Below are 7627 nucleotides of genomic sequence, written 5' to 3' on the forward strand. Positions count from 1 at the left end.
AATGCTGGGGCCAGGTCCGTGGGTAGCCACCAAACACATGGGCTTTTTGTGAAGATGCAGAGCCAGCCAGACCTTTGATGTGCCCCGGGGCGGTCGCACTGCATCCCCCTGCTTTTCAAAGGCCCGTCCTTTGCTATTGTGCTCACATCCTGAGCTTGTTTGTACACTCACCCAGGCCCGCAGCCCCCCTGCCGCAGCCACAGCCGCCCTGACCGCCAGATAAAAGCAGCCAGGCTCACCGGGCAGAGCTGCTATCAGAGCAAGGACAAGCAGCACAGTCCCACAGTGCAGTCACGGAGATAGCAGGAGCTTGGCCGGGATGACCCCACACCACTAAAGGCTCCAGGTCAACAACAGCTCCTGTTAGATCTCCACCAGCCCTGGCTGCCCACTACAGGGCTGCCTGCACACTTTCGTCTGTTGGCTGCAGCGCTATCAGCCCTGTGCACACCAAGGATTTGTCTTTGTCTTCGTCCTGCTGCTCTTCCCCTTGGCTGCACCTGGGGAGGGCCAGAACCATGCCAAAAGACTTTAACGGATGGGCAGGAAGCAACATTAAGGCCTTGCTAATTGCCTCATCTCCCTGCATATTTTGAGCAGGGACAGAGCAGGGATAACTGCCCACCCTCCCCCCTGTAGGCAGGCTCGGGTTGCGCAAAGAGCACAAAGAGGTACCCCGGACTTTGGGGTTAAAATCCCAGAAAGCAAGGGAGCCCTGTTGAAAGAGTCAGCCTGTTTTAACCCTGCTGAGACGGTGTACAAGTGTGAGCCTCTCTGCTGGGCCTCCTTGCCAGCCTCTGGCAAGCAGAGCAGGGATAATGAGTACCACCACAATCACATCCCTCCTTGTGCGGTCTTTGTGGTGGGATAGGCAGGGGAAGATGACCCTCTTCACTGCAGGGAGGCAAAAAAACCCACAAACCCAGACATCTCTGAGGAGGGGGCCTATGGGATACACCAGGTCTGAACATGCCTAGGAATGTGGGATCACATCATCCTTGACCCCATTTCTCTCCCCCAGGTGCTTGTGAGAAATTGTGGTGCCTTTAATATTTGGCTTTCCCAAGGACCATGGGGTTGGGTCGTTGGGCTGATTGGTTGGTGATGGTATTGTGTGGGGCATTGGGAGAGAAAGGTGAGGCGCCAACACATCTAAAGACTGGCCAGGTTAAAAGTGCAGGTTTTGTCTCAGTGCTGATGGAGAGGGGTGGGAGCGTGCTGGGGAACAGATGAATATGTACGTTTTAAGATATGAATATGTATGTTTGCCGTCTATATAAGTTCAGCTCGTGTTGTTAAGGTGCGCCTCTAGCAAACTCGCTCTGCGCCCAGCGCTGTGTTGCCTTTATTTCATGATAAACTGGTTATAAATTTCAGCAGTGAGTTCGTTTCTCACATGCTTGATGCTTTCTGGTTCCTCTCCAGCTGATAGGCAGGAACAGCAGGCCAGCTGCAGACAATGTGGAGAGCCAGGCCAGACCCAGGTGCTTCCCCAGGAAAAATACAGAAGAGTGCTGTTTTGAAAGGAAGACAGAGCTGTGGCCAGCTTTCAGTCTTATCCATTGTGTTTCCACTCCCTTAAACACCTTCTGGCACATGCAGCCCACCCCTTGCCTGCTCCACAGCCCCTTTGCTACAGGAAACATCAGATCCTCTCCCAGGTGTCTGTGCCTGCTGGGATCTCTCCCCCTCCTCAGGCTGCACTGCAGCATCTGCTGGAACTGTGGCTTAAGAATTAGAGTTCCCAAGCATGTCCATGTGCATCTGGATTGCCAGGAGTGAGCAGGATGGGGTGACCTCTGTCAAGGCTGCATGGTGGCTTTACCTGCAAGGGTCAAATCTGACTACTTCACCCCTCTTTCAGGCATGGCAAATGAGAAATGCAGCAGCAAAGGCCAATACCACAAGGGCTCTAGAGAGGATGGAAATACTCATGGTGGAGTGAAATTCTTGGATATCACACTGCTGGTTGGGGAAGATGGGAGCAGAGAGGGCAGGCTCTCCCAGGAGCCATGCCTGCTAGCCCAGGGCTAGCCCAGAGCAGGGCTGCAGCATGATTCCAAGATATCAACAAAGCTGTATTTCTCAGCTATCTTCTGGGACCTGTAATAGCTGATTGCATCCCAGTGCAGCCCATGAGCTGATCAGGAAGCGCAGCCAGTGTACTGCTCAAGTCTGTTCCTAGAAAGGCACTTTTCTCTGTGGCCGTGATGCAGAGGCAGTGGCTCACAGAGAGGGCAAAAGACCAAAGTCTTTCTTTTCTCATCAGGTGTCTGTTGTCTGCCTGGCCCTGCACCCTGGGGTGCCTCACAGCATCTGTTTCACAGAATGCACAGCCCATAAGAGCCCTTTAACTACCTCCCCCCCACACTCGGCCACTGCATCTCCCACAACCCTTGGCCCCAGCCTCACAGGACAACACCATGCTGTAGCACTTAACTCTTGGCTTTCCCATGCCTTCCAGATTAGTCCTAGCATTTCTTGCTATAAAAGTGCTCAAGCCACCTCCCAATGTTGACAAGCTGCTCACAAAGCTCAGGGCATCCTTTCCAGCCTGTTTATCTCCCTAGCTCTTGTTTTCCTTCTGCTTTTCAACTGCCCTCCCAAAGTGTGGGTAAGGCAGCTGATCACACGAGGGTCAGCCATGCTGTAAAACTGAAGTGAAACTTATTTTCCTTCCCACATTTTGGTCTCATGGTTCAACATTAATCCTGCAGGAGAGACGCTGTCACATCATGGGATATTGCTCAAATAAATGTGGAGTCATCTGAGTTTGAGTCAGAGGACTCGTGAGCCCCCCAGGACTTCAGGGGAAACAGAGAGGAACACCTCCTAAAACACCAGAGCCAAGCTACATACAATGAGGAGAAACACCATGATGGAAGCTAGGCTAAAGCAAGGTGTCAGGACAAGCATGGGTGTTCCTGCACTGAGCTAGGCAGAAGCTAGGCCAAGCAGGGAGCAAAGTGGGCAGAAGCAATTGAGACACTGGCGCAGGCCGCAGATACCTATGGCATGGAGCAGCGGGGCTTGAACAACAGTGTTGCAGGCAGCTTCAGAGTTTAAATGCTTCTGGTCTTTGGGAACCAGACAGAGATCTCCAGGTTCCTTGCTCTTGACTTTTATGGGCCTGAACTATACTAAAATTATTCACACAGAGACCATGCATCTTGCTGGGATGAGGCTTTGGAAATTTGCAGGCACCGATCCTACATCCCCTTCCCTCTTTGGCCATTTCCCAGCTTTGATTATCTCTGCTCCTTGCAAAGACTTTTGGCCAAGCTGGGTAGCCTGAGGACCTGGGCTCAACATCACCCACAGTGCAGGCACTGCTTTGTGAAGTACAATGTACCAGGCCAGAGGGACATGGCACCAGCCACTGACAGCTGGTGACCTGTCAAGTCCCACTCCCCACCTGCAGCCAACACAAGGTAAAGGACACTCAGCTGCTCTCGAGTACCATGTTGCATTTGAAGAGCATTCATTTTCAAGTGTTTCACTGCCAGTGCTGGTGGAGTTTCTAGCATGTCAGCTTCTCTTTTTCCTGACAGGTGTAGAAATGGGGAACTGCTCAGCGCACAATCAAGCACACTGCAAGAAGGACAGAAAACACCTGCCGCAAGTATCTGTCACGGCACAGCAGGGCACACAGCAACTCCTCTGCTGGCTGGAAGGCATACACAGCCCTGTGCCTGGCATGACATGCCCAGCCAGTACTCACTAGTAATGGCACTGCCAGAAGCTGAAGACTTGGTGAGAAGCCTAGGTGGAACATGACAACCAGGGCAGAGCTGGGACTATTTTCCCTGGGTTATACTTTCCTGAGGAGCAGATATTGAGAAATAATTGGAGAATCCAGAACTGGCATCACCAATCCTGGTGGTGGATGGAGGTGAAGAAAGCAGAACCTCAGTGCTGGAGCCTGGCTCAAACCTGCTCTGGCAAATGGAGCTGCTGGGTCCATGAGCACATCTTGCCTGAGAGCTGCTTTACTGCTTGTCTCCAAGCAGTTGCATCAAGTTGCAGACCTAGTTAATCCCCCCTTCATCAACCCAGGAATGCATTGCTTTTCACAAAACATAATCCTCTTTGCAATCATGTGCTCTGCCAAACTACAAACTTTCTGCTCCTGTCCTTTCCTGGGAGAGGATTTGAGGCATTAATCTAGGCCTGCCAATTTATTTCTTTAATGAGCAAGGCACAAACAAGCAAAACATTGCAGAACATACACACACTTAAACCTTGAAGCATTCCCTGGTTCCAGCATGCCTTTGAAGGGTGCCCTGAGCTGAAGGACCCAGGCTGGAAGTCATGACCTCTATTCATGCTGGAGCCCAGAGAAACAGGGCAGAGCAGGGTGCAGTCATAGCCAGGGCCCACTCATGACTGTGGGCAATTCTGGAGACAGCAAATGTCAGCAAGTGCTTGAAGAAGGTGAGATGTTCTGCAGGGTCCATGCAGGTAGGGTCTTGATTATATTAACTGAAAGGAAGCATCATGCTCATTTTAGTCCTTGGAAAGCTGTGGCAGAGAGAGTTCCTGGCAGGGGCAATTCCTTTTGCAGCCCCAACTGGTGCCAGGCCAAGGTGGAGCTTCAATCCAGCACCCCACTGACAACTGGAGACAGGCTTTCCAAGACCATGGGTGGCTTATGGGTTCCCTTAATGCTCCTCAGTATATTTCACAGTATATTTCACCCTGAATCCCCTGCTTCTTTACCCATTGTTTCACCTTATGAAGCCTACTGAAAGATGCGTGCTAGAACTTGGTTTCAACAAATGACCTTATGTTCTACTTCTCCTTCAAGTTCCTTAGAAACAAAACAAAGAAATGCATTGCTTTGCACCTGCTGGCTTTTAAAGACTAAGCTGTGCACACCAGGGCGTTCCCACCGCAGCATGGGGTCACTCTGCTTGCCCCAAGGAGAGGGCTGGGGTGAGGACCAGTTAATTAGGAGCTGGGGCAATCCTATCATATCCACCAAATGGATGCTTTCAGCAGCACAGCCTGGGTGGCCACAGAAACTTCTCTGCAAGCCACAAAGCAGCAAGTGGCCTGCCACAGGCTCTCTGTGCTTCTTGCATTTATGCACTATGGGGACTGGGTCTCATAAAGGCCTTCCGTGCTCCTCATCATGCTAATAAAATGGCAGAGTAGCACAACGTGAAGGAAAGGCACCTTGGGTGCCTGTGCTTGTTCAGATCTAAAAAGGCAGCCCTGTGCATGCATGGCTTGCTTAGACCTGAAGATGCTGAGCACTTCCTGTCTCTGGTTTGCGCCACCCAGGTTGGAAAACATTTTTCCTGCCCTCTTCACTCAAAGTACTCAAAGTCCCATGAAGAAGCGTTAAACTCACCTCCCTGTGTAACAGGCAGTTGCTCTGCTTTCAGCCCTTAGGGTAGGGGAAGTTGGAACTTGCATCCACCCAGTAAAACACATGCTGCTTCACAAGCAGCTCCTCTGCTGTCCTGAGGGCACTCAAAGGCAATTTAAAATGAATGCAGCTGCCATGTATTACTTCCCCACAGCAGGAGCTGCTCAGGTAGGACAGCAGCAACTGGCCAACACACGAGGAGTGTCCAAAAAAGGGCAACGAAACCAGTGAAGGGTCTGGAGAACAAGTCTTGTGAGGAATGGCTGAGGGAACTGGGGCTGTTTAGCTGAGAGAAAAGGAAGCTGTGGGGAGACCTTATTGCTCTCTACAACTCCCTGAAAGGAGGTTGTAACAAAGTGGGGTTTGGTCTCTTCTCCTAAGTCACTGGTGCTAGAACTAGAGGAAACAGCAAGCTGCACCAGGGGAAGTCTAGATTGGATATTAGGAAACATTTATTTAAAGACTGGTTAAGCATTAGAACAGGCTGCCCAAGGAAGTGGTGGAGTTGCCATGTCTGGAGGTGTTAGAAAAAGCTGTAGACATGGCACACTGAGACACAGTTTGGTGGACGTGGCGGTGTTGGGGTGACAGTTAGACTTGATGATCTTAGAGGTCTTTTCCAACCTTAACGAGTCTATGATTCTATAAAGGTCTTTTCCAACCTAAATAAGGGATTCTACATCTAAAGGTGCCCAAACCCCTCTCCCTTCCCAGGCAGTGCCCATCACCACATCCCCAGGTGAAGCTCTGCCGACACCGACCGCGCCACCACCTCCCCGACAGCGAGCAGTGAGCCCAAGGCGCGGGCAGAGGAGGCGCGCTGGCGCCCGGAAGGGGGCCGGGCGCGCTGATTGGTCGCGGGGCGGGGCTCGGGGCTCGGTAGCGCGGCGCTGCGGCTCTGCAGTAGCAGTTGGGCCGGGGCGCGGCGAGGGGAGCGCAGGGTCGGTGGGTGAGTAGTGGGGTGTGGGGCTGTCGGGAACGAAGGGGTGGCCGCGATCGGGAGGTCGAGAGCGGGGTGGGGGGGTTGGTGGGGTGGCTCTTCGCCGGAGGCTCTGCAGCGACCTTGCAGCGCCAGTCCCGGTTGGGAGTGGGTGGGCGGGCTGGAGCGCACGTGGCCCTGGCGGAGGCTGCCATGGCTGCGCTGACCTTGGAAGGTGGGTCGGAGCGGCTTGTGCAGGCACCCCGGGCGCCAGCCTCGGCGCCAGCCCGAGGGAGGAGGCGGCTGCAGGCCCGGGAAGAGGGAGACGTGCCCTTGGTGGGCGGCCTATCGCCCGCTTCGCTTATCTGCCGGCGCGCAGCCGGGCCCAGCCCGTGATACAGGGGCCGCCCAGCCCCTCGCCGGAGGCTACTCCTATGCTATTATTTAATGCTTGCTTTATTTTTTTTTCTCTTTGCGTTATTTGGGGGGGGGGGGCTGGGGGTTGGAGGTTGTTGGTCGGCCCCTGGTCTGCTCGGCGGGAGGAGAGGGTGTCTCTTTCCCGTGACGCGGAGTGACAGGCGGTTTGAGCCCTGGGGTGTTCGGCGCCACTGGTGCAAGAGGGATGGGCCCCTGCCTTCCAGAGCGGCTGCGGATTCCCCCCGGGAGCATCCTCGCCAGCTGCTGTGCCCGCAGGCCCTTTACACAGCGCTGGTTCTTCCCCTGAGTTAACGGGTTTGGCTTTAGGAGACTTCCATATGCCTTCTCTGAGTGCCATGTGGGAACCTGGGCCTCAGATTGTCACTTGGAGAAGGCTTCTCAAAGCTCCTGGGGATTCATCTCCATGTACTCTTGCCCTAAGCAAAAGGTGAAATGACCGTTTGGCTAGTACCAACCTTTGATCTCCAGATAAAGCCTGCTTGTATTGCAGAGCTCCCAGGTGTAAGGCTGACCCACATGCACCTGGCTACCAGTTCAAAGCCATTTCCTAGCAGTGCTGCTGGAGGGCATGTTCCAGCTGCACACTCCCAACCCAAACACTTCTTTCAACCCAAACTGTCTAGTCACTAACTTAAAAAGCTTTTTCAAGCATCTGGTCAGGAGGAAATGCTGAATTTATATGCATTACATTTTACCTTTCAGCTAAGTTTACTGTCTAGAGGAATCCAAACTATAAAAGCTTCTGGGAGACTGCTCAAGACTGGAATCGCCTTAAATATAGCTATCTAGAAGGGACTTTGCAGTTGGAAGAGTTTTGATGGGTTTGGAGTTTGTGCTGCTATGCCTTAACAGCATTTTGCCACTTCTGACAACCAATCAGACCATTGCCTCCATCC

This window comes from Dryobates pubescens, chromosome 13, assembly GCF_014839835.1.
Source record: "Dryobates pubescens isolate bDryPub1 chromosome 13, bDryPub1.pri, whole genome shotgun sequence".
Taxonomy (NCBI): Eukaryota; Metazoa; Chordata; class Aves; order Piciformes; family Picidae; genus Dryobates; species Dryobates pubescens.